Genomic DNA, 14,430 nt, shown 5'->3' with positions numbered 1-14,430 from the left:
GATCAAGAGCTCATTCAAACTGGCAAAGACATCGACACATAGTAGGATAGAAGATGTGGATCATAAATTTATACTGAGTGGACAACATGATGTCACCAGGTGGCAGTAGAGTGTTATGCCCACCTATGTAAGACCTGGATAGCAGACCTACAAATAGCTAGGAAAAACTATTAAATCTCTGGTACTAAATCTCCCATATTTTCTAATATTACTGTAGCATATTTCAATACCATAAAAAATATATGCAAATTTGAGCAAAGAATAGCAAAGCCATGTTAAGATATATAACCTTGGGAGTTAGCCTGGTTCACTTATAAGTTAAGAGACCCTGCCACATGCCAACCTTGCAAAGTATGTAGTTCACACATCGGGAAAACCATGACTCAGTAAAAGGACAGATTGTTACATGCCATTAATATCTGGGTCTTCTGTGTATACTTGAAACCTTGAATTGAAAATCCTCAAACACCGAGGATTTACTATATTAAGCTTAAGGAGAAGCACTTAGTTAAGAGATCAGCTTTTCTCATTTCAAGTATAAAAAATAGAATTCTGTATTTTTTTTTAAGAGAGAGTGAGAGCAGGCATGTGCATGCATGAGGGAGGGGGAAGGGAGAGGGAGAGAATGTTAAGCAGGCTCCATGCCCAGTGCAGAACCCGACACAAGGCTTGATCTCATGACCCTGAAATCATGATCTGAGCCAAAATCCAGAATCAGATGCTTGACTGAGCCAACCCGTGGCTAAATGTCCCTAAATAGAATTCTGTATTAACCAGCTAAACTAACAACTTTAATCAGGAGAGCATATGTCTTATAGAGAAAAATGCCTGAAAACGAACCAATGCTCATGTACAATTATATAACTACTTCAGTAAATGCAGTTATTAAAATGCCTATGGAATTATAAATTGCATTAATAATGATACCCAGGGACCAATGAAGCCTATTAGATGATACTTTAAAAGGCTAACATAAATCACAAAATACAGCTCAAGGAGGTGAGTCTTTTTGTTCTGATTGAAAGTAAAGAAACATGTAACAGCAGACTTTAACTCTCTAGAACTTATTTGCTTTGTGTTTTTCAAGAAAGTTGGAAGAGATAGAAAAAAATTACAAAGGCAGATTTCAGTACAGCCTAAGAGAAAACCTTTGAATGATAGACCTTTGGTATAATCTGCCCCAGGACGTGGCGAAGTTCCTCCCTTTGTGAAAGGTTTCAAGCAGAGACTCAAAACCAGGTTTCCTGTCAGTAATACTGGGATATTAAAATACTCACGTTTTTATTTTATCCTTTTATGATCTCCTCTACCCTATCCATACTTCATAATAGAAATGGCTTTTTTTTTGAGCACTTATTATCTATCAAGCGTTTTTTAAGTGCTTTTCATGTCTTCATTTATTAGACATTTTTTGAACAACTACAGTGCATCAGGAATAATTTTAGGTACTGGGGATAGAGCAGTGAAAAGAAAAAAATAAAGGGCTTCATGGAGGGGGCAGAAAGATGACAATATCTCAGGGAGTGATAAGTGTTATAAAGAAAAATGAAAAAAAAAAGAAAAGAAAAATGGAGCAAATCAAGGGATGCAGAATGATGGGGAGGGAGGTTATCTTAGATTGCAAGGTTAAGGAAGGGCTCAGCCCGAAGCCTGCTTCTCCCTCTCCCTCCGCTTGCTGCTCCCCCGCTTGTGCTTTTCCTCCCACTTCATTGTAGCCTATGCCCACGTGTCACCTAATATGTCACCTAATCAGAGAGCTGTCATCACCTACTTGTCCTTTATGTTTTGTCTTTTAACAATGCCTTCCTCTGGGAGGTTGCTGCTGAAGCCCCAGGACTGGGTTAGATGAAACCCCTCTCAGACTCTGTAGCAAGGGTTGTCCTTGAACTTAAAGAGAAAAATGCCTGAAAATAAACCAATGCTCATGTACGATTGCATAACTACTTCAGTAAATGCAGTTATTAAAATGCCTGTGGAATTATAAATTGCATTAATAATGATACCCAGGCACATTTTTGAAGAAGACAAAGGGTGATATTGGTAATTCTGTTGGGTCAACAGATGTAGTAAATTCTACTTATGATAGTCTGTATTTTCCTTAATTGTCACTTTTCACGCTGTATCATCATTTTGGTTTACTGTTACTTCTCTCCTACCAGCAGAGGACTAGATAAGAGCAAGGATCTTGTACACCTGGCTCGTGTTTTTATCCCGTAGTTCCTTTGAAATGTCTGGCAAAGCATGCTTGCTCAAAAAATTGTTCACTCAACCAATGAATGAAACTAGCGGGATCCCCCAGAAAAGAACTGATTCTTGGAATAATTTGTTCCTCTCTTCCTGGAGAAGTGTTCACATGGGTAGTGACATATATTTTGCCTTTTTCTTTGAGTAAACGGTGATTAATTTGGGGGGGCGGGTGTGGTGAAATTCGTGAAGTTGAACTGGGAGAAAGGAGAAAGAAGACAATAAAACTTTTCCTCCTTGCAAGTTTCCACTAACAACTAGGTACTCGCAAGTCTTAGGCTGAGAAAACTTTCTTTGTAAAGAAAGGCACCATGGAAATTTAAGGTATCAAAATTACTTTCACTTAAAGAAGCAATTTCACATCTGATGCTAGAAATTACAGCCTCTGATTTCCAGCCATTCTCTGAAATAAGATGTGAATTTGGCCATTATTGACTTGATATAATTTTCTCAAATATGTCTGACATTTTCGGAGGCTTTAGTAGTTGAGTTCCGCCTTCCTTTCCTTTCCCTTGGAGTCTTTCTATGCCCCCTTTCCATGTATCAGATGTCTCCAAATGACTTTACTCAGACTGTTCTCCCCTCTACTTCGATTCAGTTGGATATTTTCCACCATCTGGTTTCAGGCTTTTAAATGGGTATCTGGAGGCTAATATTTCCACATTCTAGTAAGAAATGGTAATTAAAAAATATGTTGCTTTTATTACCCTGTGGTGACGGAAGGAAACCGTAGGCAAACAGCACTACATTTTCTCTCATTTTAATGCAACAGCATATGAATCAGATTCTCAGCTACTTGTGGATTTCTTTTTTTCTGCCAGGTTCGTGTGGAGATTAAACTTCCCAACAAACGGGATGTATGGGCTCCTACAAGTCACAAATGCCAGAGCAAATTTGTTAGCTCCAGTGCTAAGTCCTTCATTAGGTCCATGGCTCCCAAGTGCCATATTATTTTATGTTTTATATTATTGCATGCTATTTTGTTATCCTTCCTTGGGAGAGCAGGACGAATGGCACGTTATGATCATTTGTCTTAACCGATAACATAGGTGTGATAGAATCAATTATGTATATCTTTATCTATCTAAAGAGCTATACAGCAATTGACATACCTTATATGCTGTCTTGACAAGAACCGTGTCAACAGTAATTACTACTCAAGGCAATTAGGAAATGAAAATAAATGTATTACATTATGTGGAAGTGGAGAGCAATTAAGTCGCGCTAAGCTCTGAGACATCGTAAACACAATTAGGTATTTGGCGAAACCTCAGTAAAAAATGGATATCAGTAATTTTCTAGAAGAATCCAAAGTAAGCTCTAATTTATATTAAGTGATAATTGTGTAAGGGGATGACTGTCTCTTCTGCAGAACTTATGGCATCAGTTCAGAGCCCTCTTGCCCTTTGCTGACTGATAGAAGAAATCTCGCAGTAGAATGTCTTTGCTGTAACCCTAAGGCTTAACCCATTTTTTAAAAAGGTAAATTCAGTTTGGAGAAGCACACTATTGAGTCTTACCAGCCTGTCACCCTTAAGTTTCAATGTGCATACCACCTCCCTTCTTTTATTTATTTATTTATTTAAAGTTTTATCCGCTGAGCGGAGAGCCTGATGCGGGGCTCGATCCCAGGACCCTGAGATCATGACCTGAGCCAAAGGCAGAGGCCAAACCCATTGAGCCACCCACCTCCCTTCTTAAAAACTGGAGATTTAGGGTGAGGAGAGAATGTAAAAGAACAGTTTTGAGAACACTGGGGGTGTGAGGAAGGTGAGGACAATCTATAGCACTGGGAAGAAATGAAAACATGGAAAAAGTGGCCGAAAGAACTAAACTCCTAACTGGTGAATTCCACTGGTGTGCTGGTAAAGCGTCCATTCATTCATTCATTTACTAAACAATTGTTCACCAGGCACTGGGAGTATAAGGCGAACAAAAACAGATGCGCCCTTAGAAAGCTTAGTGTCTGGACCTTAGAGGGAAGATACAGGCAGTAATGACCATATGAATAAGCAACTACAAACTACGACTGATGCCAGGAAGAAGGAAAAAGTACCAAAAAGGATCTGACCTGAGTTCTGCTGGATGACTTGGAGGGGCCTAAGACACAGTGTTCTAGAAAATGAGAGGGGGCATATGCAAAGGCTTGTGCTATGAGGGAAGAAAGCAAGAAAGCCTTAAAGGCAAGCCAAGGCCAGACCACACAGAGGGTTGCCCAAAATGGTAAGGAGTTTTAACCGTATCCTAAGAGCAATGGGGAAGGAAACATTGGAAGATTTTAAGTTGAGAGAGGGATCACAGATAAAATTTGCATTACATTTTTTTTTTTTTGGCAGCAGTTGGAAGCAGATAGGAAGGGAGTGGTAGTGGGTAAGATGAGAAAAATTTAAAAGCTGTTACGGGTCAGTCAAGAAATACTGCCTTGGGGCACCTGGGTGGCTCAGCTGCTTAACTGGTTAAGCGGCTGCTGCCTTCGGCTCAGGTCTTGCTCCCAGGGTCCTGGGATACAGCCCTGCTTTGGGCTCTCTGCTCAGCAGGGAGCCTGCTTCTCCCTCTCCCTCTGCCCCTCTGCCTCCTTGTTCTCTCTCTCTCTCTTTCTCTCTCTCTCTCTCTCTGTCAAATAAATAAATAAAATCTTTTTTAAAAAAAGGGAGTTGGGGGAAATTGGAAGGGGAGGTGAACCATGAGAGACTATGGACTCTGAAAAACAATCTGAGGGGTTTGAAGTGGCGGGGAGGGGGGTGGAGGTTGGGGGAACCAGGTGGTGGGTATTAGAGAGGGCACAGATTGCATGGAGCACTGGGTGTGGTGCAAAAACAATGAATACTGTTATGCTGAAAATAAATAAAAAATAAATTAAAAAAAAAAAGTTGGAAAATAATAGAACTGTCATAGGAGAACCTGGAAGGGTGAAAAGGGAAAAGCAGATCACATAGGAGACACAGTACTTGAAGAAAAATGCAATAACTCAGTATCTCCAGGCCACCCACACAGGGGCAGGAGGAAAACCAGGCTCAAAGTCTCTGACTTTCCAAGGCACAGAAAGCATTCTAGGCTTTGACCAAGTAGCAGTCCCACTGGCACTAGGCAGCTAAAATAACAGGACCTGGGAAGAACTCCCTGTCCAACAGTCCCTGCTACCTCCAAAGGGACCTTTCGGAACCCAGTAGCGCAGAAAAGCATATCCTGCCCCTTTAGGCAACACCAGGGAGAATCAAGGGGGGGGGGGGGGCTCTGCCCGGTCTAGGTGATCTGACAGAGAAGGCTCCAAGTCCCGTTAAGGTCAATGTCTCCTACCTACAATTAGGGGCATTCTGTCTGGGGAAGCACATTTAAAGAAGAATGAAGACCGCCATTTAGCCAATCTCTTTCAGGAAATAGAAGCACCTCATTTTATGAGGCCAGTATTACCCGGATCCCAAAGCCAGGCAATGGCAGTGCAAAAACAAAACTTCAGACCAATACAGACTCATGAACTTAGACTCAAAATACTTCAACCAAATATCAGCAAGACATTGTGTGAGTATGGCGTTAATTTTTCTGGAACTGTTTGGTAGAGTCCTCTAGTGAAACTATTCGGACTTGGAGATTTCTTTTACTGGGAACTTTTTAATTACACGTTCAATTTCTTTAATGTCTATCTTGATGAGTTGGATAGTTTGTAATTTTTGAGAAATTGGTCCATTCTTTCTAAGTTGTTGAAATCATAAGCTTGAAGTTATCTGTAGCATTTCCTTATTACTTCTGTGATCACTGCAGGATTGATAGCGATGTTTCCTATTTTCTTCCCGATATTGGTGATCTGTGTCTTCTTTTTGTTTTTTCAATTTTGCTACGATTTTATCAATATTGGTTTTTTCCCATAAACTAGCTTTCTTTGATTTTCTCTGTTGTTTTTCTGCTTTTAATGCCATTGACTTCTGTTCTTATCTTTATTATTTCCTTTCTTCTGATTTCTTTGGTTTATTTGACTCTTTAGTTTCTTGAGTAGGAACTCAGATTATTGATTTGAGACTACACCCCAGAATGGTATAACGTTATTTTCTAAATCCACAACTCAGCATAATGAAAGCTAAAAACCACTGGGGGGGTGGGTATTTCCAACTGGAGGTAAATAAACCAGTCCAGGTGAGCAATATGAAGTGATTATCAGAGTATTTGCATGGATCATTCAGAGCCATAAAGTCTCCTTTTGCAGGAATCTTTTGCAAAAGTAAATTTTTTTAGGGATGCCTGGGTGGCTCAGTTGGTTAAGCATCTGCCTTCAGCACATGTCATGATCTCAGGGTTCTGGGATCGAGTCCTGCATCGGGCTCCCTGCTGGGGCAGGGTGGGGGGCTGCTTCTCCCTCTCCTCCCTGCTTATGCTCTCTCTTGCTATCTCTGTTTCTGTCTCTGTCTCTCAAATAAATAAAATCTTTTTTAAAAAAGTAAATGTTCTTTTGAATTCTCTTGATGAATTTCTTAAGTCTCCAATTGCTACTGGCAGCATAGATAATGTCTAGAACTGAAAATAACATAAAAGGCAGATACTCTTTCAATATACTGTACGTTGAGAAAAAGGACTTATTGAGACAAGTGAATAGAGGACACAAAAGAATATCTCATGATGCTTGCACCCAAAATGGTAGCTAGGATTTCAGGGGAAAAGTAAAATAAAATAAAATAAAATCGGAAATGCAAAACTCAACAAGTCTAAGCAAGAATAGGACCGATAAGAAGATAGAGGTGCACAAAATTTAAGGCAAATAATGAGATTCAGTTTACAGAAGAGAAGACAATAAGAAAACATTTGATGAAGATGATTTAAGAGTAATTGCGCAATTGAGGAAGCTTTATTCAAGAATGATGATAATACTGCTTGTCAGAGCTGAGCCTCATTACTCACCATTTATTAGATGTGAAAACTGGGACAAATTACTTATCTCCTCTGAGCCTCCATTTCCTCATCTCTAAAGAGGGGAATGATAAAGTTACAGCCTATCATTGGGGGCCTGGGCGGCTCAGTCGTTAAGTATTTGCCTTCGGTTCAGGTCATGGTCCCAGGGTCCTGGAATTGAGCCCCACATCATTGGGGCTCCCTGCTCAGCAGGAAACCTGCTTTTCCACTTCCACTGCCTCTGCTTGTGTTCTCTCTCTTGCTGTGTCTCTGTCAAAAAAATAAATAAATAAAATATCTTTTTTAAAAAAGTTACAGCTATCAGAGTTATTATCAGGATTAAAGGAGGTAATGTGTTCGTCATTTACCATGATGTTTATACTTAGTAAGCGAGAAATGTTAGCTAATAATACAACTCCGGCCACAGTTTTCTATGTCCTCAGTACTACTAAATTATTTTTACAATTCTCCAAATATTTTTGTTTTTCTTAGTGTCTTTAAGGTATCATTCAATATTTCTGCATCTCCCAAATCGCTACATAAAGGATCTCTTTTCTTGAGTTTAACGTCATACCTTTTAGTTTACTTGTTCAACTGTTTCCACTATGGCCATTTTTAAAAAAGATTTTATTTATTTATTTGAGAGAGGGGAAGAGAGAGAGGGGGGGTGGGGAGGGGCAGAGGAAGAGGGAGAAGTAGACTCCCCCCTGAGCAGGGAGCTCAATGGGGGATTCCATCCCAGAATGCTGGGATCATGACCTGAGCTGAAGGCAGACGTTTAACCGATTGAGACACCCAGGCACCCCTTCTATGCCCATTTTATAGGCAAAGAATCTGAGGCTCAGGGAAAATCAGTAAGCTGTTCCAAAGGCATACAGATGACACATAATGGAACTGTGCATATAATTATTACCTCATGAGAAAATAAATGGAGGAAAATAAGAAATCTCTTTGAATGAAAAAAAAAAAAGTTTGGTTAGCTGAATAAGTTTACCTAGGATAGTATCAGTGCAAAATTTTTTTTTTTCAGTTAGAGGAAGGGGTACTATGGGTGGCCTTATGAGTATCAACCGAGGAGTTATTTTTTCAAATTATACTTGTCAAAGGTTCTGGACATATAACAGTTTAAAATCTCTATTAATATGCAACTTAAGGGCACCTAGGTGGCTCAGTGGGTTGAGTCTCTGCCTTCGGCTCAGGTCATGATCTCAGGGTCCTGGGATCAAGCCCCACATCAGACTCTCTTCTCAGTGGGGAGCCTGCTTCTCCCTCTCCCTCTGCCTACTGCTCTGCCTTCTTGTGATCTCTCTCTCTCTGTTAAATAAATAAATAAATAAAGTCTTTAAAAAAATATGCAACCTAAGATGTGCAAAAGAATCTCTATGTTTCTTTAATTGATATTAGTTTCCAACTTGAGTCTTTGTTTTGTCCCCTTACGTAATCTTGTGAATTCAGGGTAAACTCAAATAAATCAGAGTTTTCTCATCTATTTCAGAGTAAATTCGTTATATTTATGGTTTGCCTCCCCTTTTCTCTAAAGATGCATTCTTCTAGCCTGGTTTTTTCAGACATTTTGTCTTTTAAAAGTTAAAAGCCTGAAATTTGGTTATTCACAAACCTGTTCTTGTAAGTTGCTGCCTCTCCTATGAACTTCAAAGCCTATTTTGAAACTCAGAAGCTGAGAATTGATTCTCTTCTCTTTGAATTTCTGTCATAACAATGGTGCCCTCAAGGCAGTGGGTATAGAATAATACCTTGGCAGTTGCATGTATGGAACAGAGTAGCAATAGCAAAAAAATAAAAATAAAAATAAAAAAGCACATTATGATTATGTCATATTTTACAAATTTACCAAATAAAATTTAAATGTTTGTCTCAAGTGTTTTTGACAATAAGGTGTTCTAGATGTGAACCTGAACTAGAATATCAGAATATTCCCCTAACTAGAGCTACACTCCAGATAGGTAGGTTACTAATATCCCTAGATGGTGTGCTTTCAGCTGAGCTGGCCTTTGGCCGTTAGCAGCTTCATATAGATCTTATTACTTGAAAAAAATAAAGTTAGGAAGCATCAGCCCAACCTCTCTCCGTTCCTATTCCTTTATTTAATCTTCTTTAATCAGTAAATGTATATAGCAGCAAGCCTAATCAGATCAGAGGTGGATAAGATATGGAAAGCATTAAAAAAAAAAACAATGAGTAGGGCAGACAAATTAAGATGGATTCAAGCAAGAGGAAAGTTCTGGGGGTGGGAGTAGAAATCAGCCAGAGCAACTCTCTTTCAGAGACAGGCCTCCAATCTCTAAAATTCTTGGAAGGGGAAAAAAAAGCAAGAGGAATTAGGATACCAGAAAAGAAGTCAAGGGAGCAGTTCGTTATTTGGACTCTGGTCCAGTTTGAGAAAAGGACTAGTCATAGGGCTTAAAGCTCCTGAAACGACTTAATGGCCTCAGACTCTTCAGATTCTCCTGCCTTGGGAAAGAAACGGACCTAGAATTCAGAGCAGGAATGAATTTCAGCAAGATGTAGCATTAGGGAGCAAGGCAAATTGTGATTGCATACTGGGACAACTAATCTGAACAGAAATTCCTAAGCACTGAGAAAGGATGGCTTCGTCTTATCTCAGGGATCTGTGATTGTGCCTGAGTTCTAGAACAAGAGTCAAACTCGGAGGGTGCCTGGGTGGCTCAGTGGGTTAAGCTTCTGTCTTCGGCTTAGGTCATGATCTTAGGGTCCTGGGATCGAGCCCCACATCGGGCTCTCTGCTCAGTGGGAAGCCTGCTTCCCCCCTCTTTCTGCCTACTTGTGATCTCTCTCTCTGTCAAATAAATAAATACAATCTTAAAAAAAAAAAAAAGAATCAAACCTGGAAAAAGCCAGGGATGCAGAGACTGTCCTACCTCTTACTGATAAGATATCTCTACTGAAGTACTTTTTTTTCCAAGATTTTACCCATTTATTTGACAGAGAGAGTGAGCATGAGCAGGGGGAGTGGCAGGTAGAGGGAGAAGCAGGTCCCCTTCTGAGCAGGGAGCCCAGTGAGGGGTTGCATCCCAGGACCCTGGGATCATGACTTGAGCTGAAGACAGACGCTAAACCAACTGAGCTGCCCAGTTGCCCCTCTACTGATGTATCTTTAATCTTGTCTTTGTGTCCTTATGGATTAACAATAGGGAGTGCGGAAAAAATATTTGGGATTAAAACTTGCAATATTTCTCTCCTATGGCCATCACATGGAAAAAGCTTCTGGTAATAAAAGGACCCAGACCAGGCAGCCCATCTCCTCCCCATCTTCATGACTCATCACCTATGAAGCCAAGACTTCTACATTCTCTAGCCTCCAGGATGATCTGTGTTTCCTTCCCCATAACTGAAGCAACCCCCCCCACTTCCAAATCCCTTCACTAGGTCCTCTGTAGGTGACCCTTGACTCATATTTAGCAAATGACCCTATACTGAGCATACATACGAGCATTACATTCATTGTCTTAACTGTGTCAGGGAGCAAGAATTTCCTGTCCCCTTCAAGGACTTTCTGGCTGGGATAAGAATCAAATTGACATGAGACAGATTAAAAGGAGAAAATCAAATTTAATTTCATTCATATGGGAAATGCACTCAGACATGGAAATTCCAAAGACAGTCAGTCAAAATGAGGTATCTATGTCACTGTGAACCAAGGAAAAATGGGTAGGGGGTCTGTGACTTCAAAGGGAAGGAGTGGAATTCACAGGAAAATGAAAAAGAGTATATGTTTAGCAAATGTTTGCTGGGCTCAAAAACAATGGGACATAGAAGACTTTGATGAAATGGGTCTTGGGAGCTTCCTTCCTGTCTACCATTCCTAGTTTTATAGTTATCTCTGGTGATTGCTCTTTTCCTGGAACAGGGCCTCTATCTAGATCCCTTGTAGGTAGTTGAGAGGGGAGGTAAAGAGCTTTTCCTGAATCTGCTGGGTTTCAGTTGCATTCTCTTTTTAAGTGTTCTGTTTTTTTTAAATGTAGACTCCATGCTGGGTGTGCAACTGAACGCAGGCTTGAACTTACAACCTTGAGATGGAGACCTGAGCTGAGATCAAAAGTCAGACACTTAACCAACTGAGCCACCCAGGTGCCCCTCAATTGCTTTTTAATCCAAAATAATCTTCATGCCACAGTAGTCTATCTTGGGGCCACATGTCTTGGCCCCAGCAACCGAATCCCAGCTCTTCCCTGAGACCACTTCTCCTAAAAAACCAGCAACAACAAATTCCTGTTTTGTTGTTCATTCTGCCATTCTATCATTATATATATTCATATCATATCATTCTCTCCTTCTCCTAGTTGGTTGCCTACCACCTCCCTGTCAGTCACTCCCCTCCCTTTATCAAACGTTTTGCCAACCAACTCATAGCTCTTTTAATTTTTTCCTCTGCCCTCATCCAGGAGGATGGATCATGCATTTAATACCAATACCTCTCACTTTTTCAACGAATCCTAATACCCTTTTCCTCCACTCCATATAAATCGCTTCCACAATTTTGACATGGACCTCATTATCATTCACCCCTGTTCTAATCAAAAGCAATCATTCAAGTTTTCTTCCCCTGACTTCAACCTCCTAGCCTCCCAGCTTTGTTGTTCAACTGTTTCCCCTTGTGGTCCCACCTCAGGGTCATGGAAGCTTCCAGTCTATTGATTCCTCTACTTTTCTCCCATTTGCTCCGATCCTTCCTTTCACCTCTTTTTTCCTTAGCCAGCTTAGAGTTCATGGCCTGTTATTTCAATAAGAGCCAGCCAGTTATTTCGAGTGTAAGTTTACATTTACTAAGTTTGGGTGGGACTTCAACACTATTCAATATCCTTACCATGTTCTCTGTCTAGGTCACCAAAACTTCTCTGCTATCTTCAAATCTTTGTCTCCCTCTTCCACTCTGTGCCTATGCAGAAAGTGGGAGGAGGGTCAAAGATGTAAGGAGAGAGGAAAGAAAGAAACCTTCAGAAGGAAGTGCCCTCATTTTCTCAATACAAAATCCACACATTTACTTACATCCTCAAGCAGCCTATCATCCTTCTCCCTAATTAGGACAAAGAGCAGCTCTTTATTCTGTTCAAAACTAATTTATCCATTATTATCTATCTTCACTGTCTTCATTTCTTTATCTCCCGCTTACCCACTTCATTTCGCTTTCTGCCCCACCCCTCCAAAAATAGATCTGGCTAACGTCATCCGTGTCAATAAACAAAGCAGACTTTACAGTTCACATTTTCTTTGCTCTCTCATCAGCCATGTTCATGTTAAATGGCATAACCCTTCTTGAAACATTCTTTTTCCTTCCTGTATACGACATAATACTTAACTATTATTTACATTTCCACCTCTCTGCTCATTCCTTCTCTGTTCTTTTGCAGGCGCACCCTTCTCTACCCAGCCATCCCATGTTAGAATTAATCAAGGTTTAAGGGTGCTTGGGTCCTCAGCTGGTTGAGTGACCAACTCTTGATTTCAGCTCAGGTCATGATCTCAAGGTCGTGAAATCAAGCCCCACATCAGGCTCTGCACTGGGCATGGACCCTGCTTAGGGTTCTCTCTCTGCTTCTCCCTCTGCCTTTCCACACTGTCCTGCTCTCTTTCTTTCTTTCAAAAAAAAATTAACCAAGGTTTCTCATAGACTCCACTGACTTCTCATTCTATAATCTTTCCCATGGCTTTAATTAGCATATATACTAAAGGTAGTAAAAATAAAAAAGTATATAACATGAAGAGCAGAGAAGGAGAAAAGTTTTAACAGCTGAGTGTTGTACAGATATTGTGTTAAGTATTGCATGTCCTATTGATGGATATCCTCATGGAGGGAGATACACACACACACACACACACACACACACACACACACACAGAGGTGCCCATTTTCCAGTTTTTAAATTACAGTTAGTCAAGAGGAGCTGTTAAATACAAATCTATGACAACTTTTCCCAAGTCAAAAGGCTGTTATATTTCATTTTTAGACCAGGTTTTCAGGTTGATTTTTTTCAGAGAGAAAGTGTTGGTAATGCTTCTTACTTCATTTTTACTTCTGAAGTTATACATCTTTAAATCCTTAACCTAATATGTAAATCCTCCATAGACTTCTCCTACAGATGATATTATCTCTATAAATGTGTTTCTCATTCTTCATAACAAGTTCATCTCTCCAGTCAGATCACTCTCATTAATACATCTTGCTACCTCCCCACCCCCTACATCCCACCACCACACCTTTATTAGTGCCATTGCCACTGTTGGGAATGTTGTATGTTTATTTTTCTCAATTAATTTACATCAATTTGGTTAAGCACGAAATTATAATCATCAAGCATTATAATATTCTACTTTACTGACTATACTGTGCCCAGTTCTTAACACTCCCAGGAGATCCTTCAGCACTAAACACATGGTATTTTGCCTTATATATTTTGTTCTTGTTCAGGAGCTATTTTTTATATACTCAGACCACCTGGAACCATACTACACATCAAGGAAAAAAGCTTCTGGTAGGAATTGCATGGCAATTTTTAAAACTATTTTGATGAAAGCCTCTCAAATACCTCTGCTTGGATTGATGAAGTTTTCACACATCTCTTTCTGGATTTTATTTAGGTCTGGGGGTGCAGTAAGACTGAAGGCAGAATAATTTAGATAATAGGCCCAACTCTGCATTTTGATTTCCATGTGTAGACCTAAATTATGTGACCAGATGTCAACAGAAACACTGGAAATTCTCCCACCTGTGAATGGATGATATTGTATGAAAAGACAGATGGTAAAGAGCAGCAAACATTTTGTGGAATGTTTCTTGCTTTGAAAACCCCTGAAGTTTAAAACCTGGCCTTTATTGAAGTCACATTAAGGCATGTCTGTAAATTCCATATCTATAGTAGATTAGCAATACAGACAACATGAGGTCTATTTACACAATAGTCAAGAGAGTGTTCAGCGAATACATAAACTATTGACTAGGGGATCAAACATCTCTTTTAGTGGCAAATTACTGAATGAGTTCTGACATTCTGAGATGCCCAAGATTTCCCATTGCTGATCACTTCTAAACCACACAGGACATTTGTGTCCAAAGGAAATGAGTAGTAGGACCCGATTTCTCCTCCCTTCTGAAACAACAATAATAAAGCAAAATATACAAAACAAAGGTTTTTCAAGACACTGGGTATCTGGCAATGAAAGAAAGCACTTCTTGAGAGATGAAAAAAAAAAAAAGGTGAATCCTATGGTGTCAGTGTCTCAGCTTACAGTATTGATTTTCTATATCTTTGGAAAAGCCCAGTGGATTTT

Source organism: Mustela erminea, chromosome X, assembly GCF_009829155.1.
Source record: "Mustela erminea isolate mMusErm1 chromosome X, mMusErm1.Pri, whole genome shotgun sequence".
In the NCBI taxonomy this organism is placed as follows: domain Eukaryota; kingdom Metazoa; phylum Chordata; class Mammalia; order Carnivora; family Mustelidae; genus Mustela; species Mustela erminea.
This window is presented reverse-complemented; position numbering follows the sequence as displayed.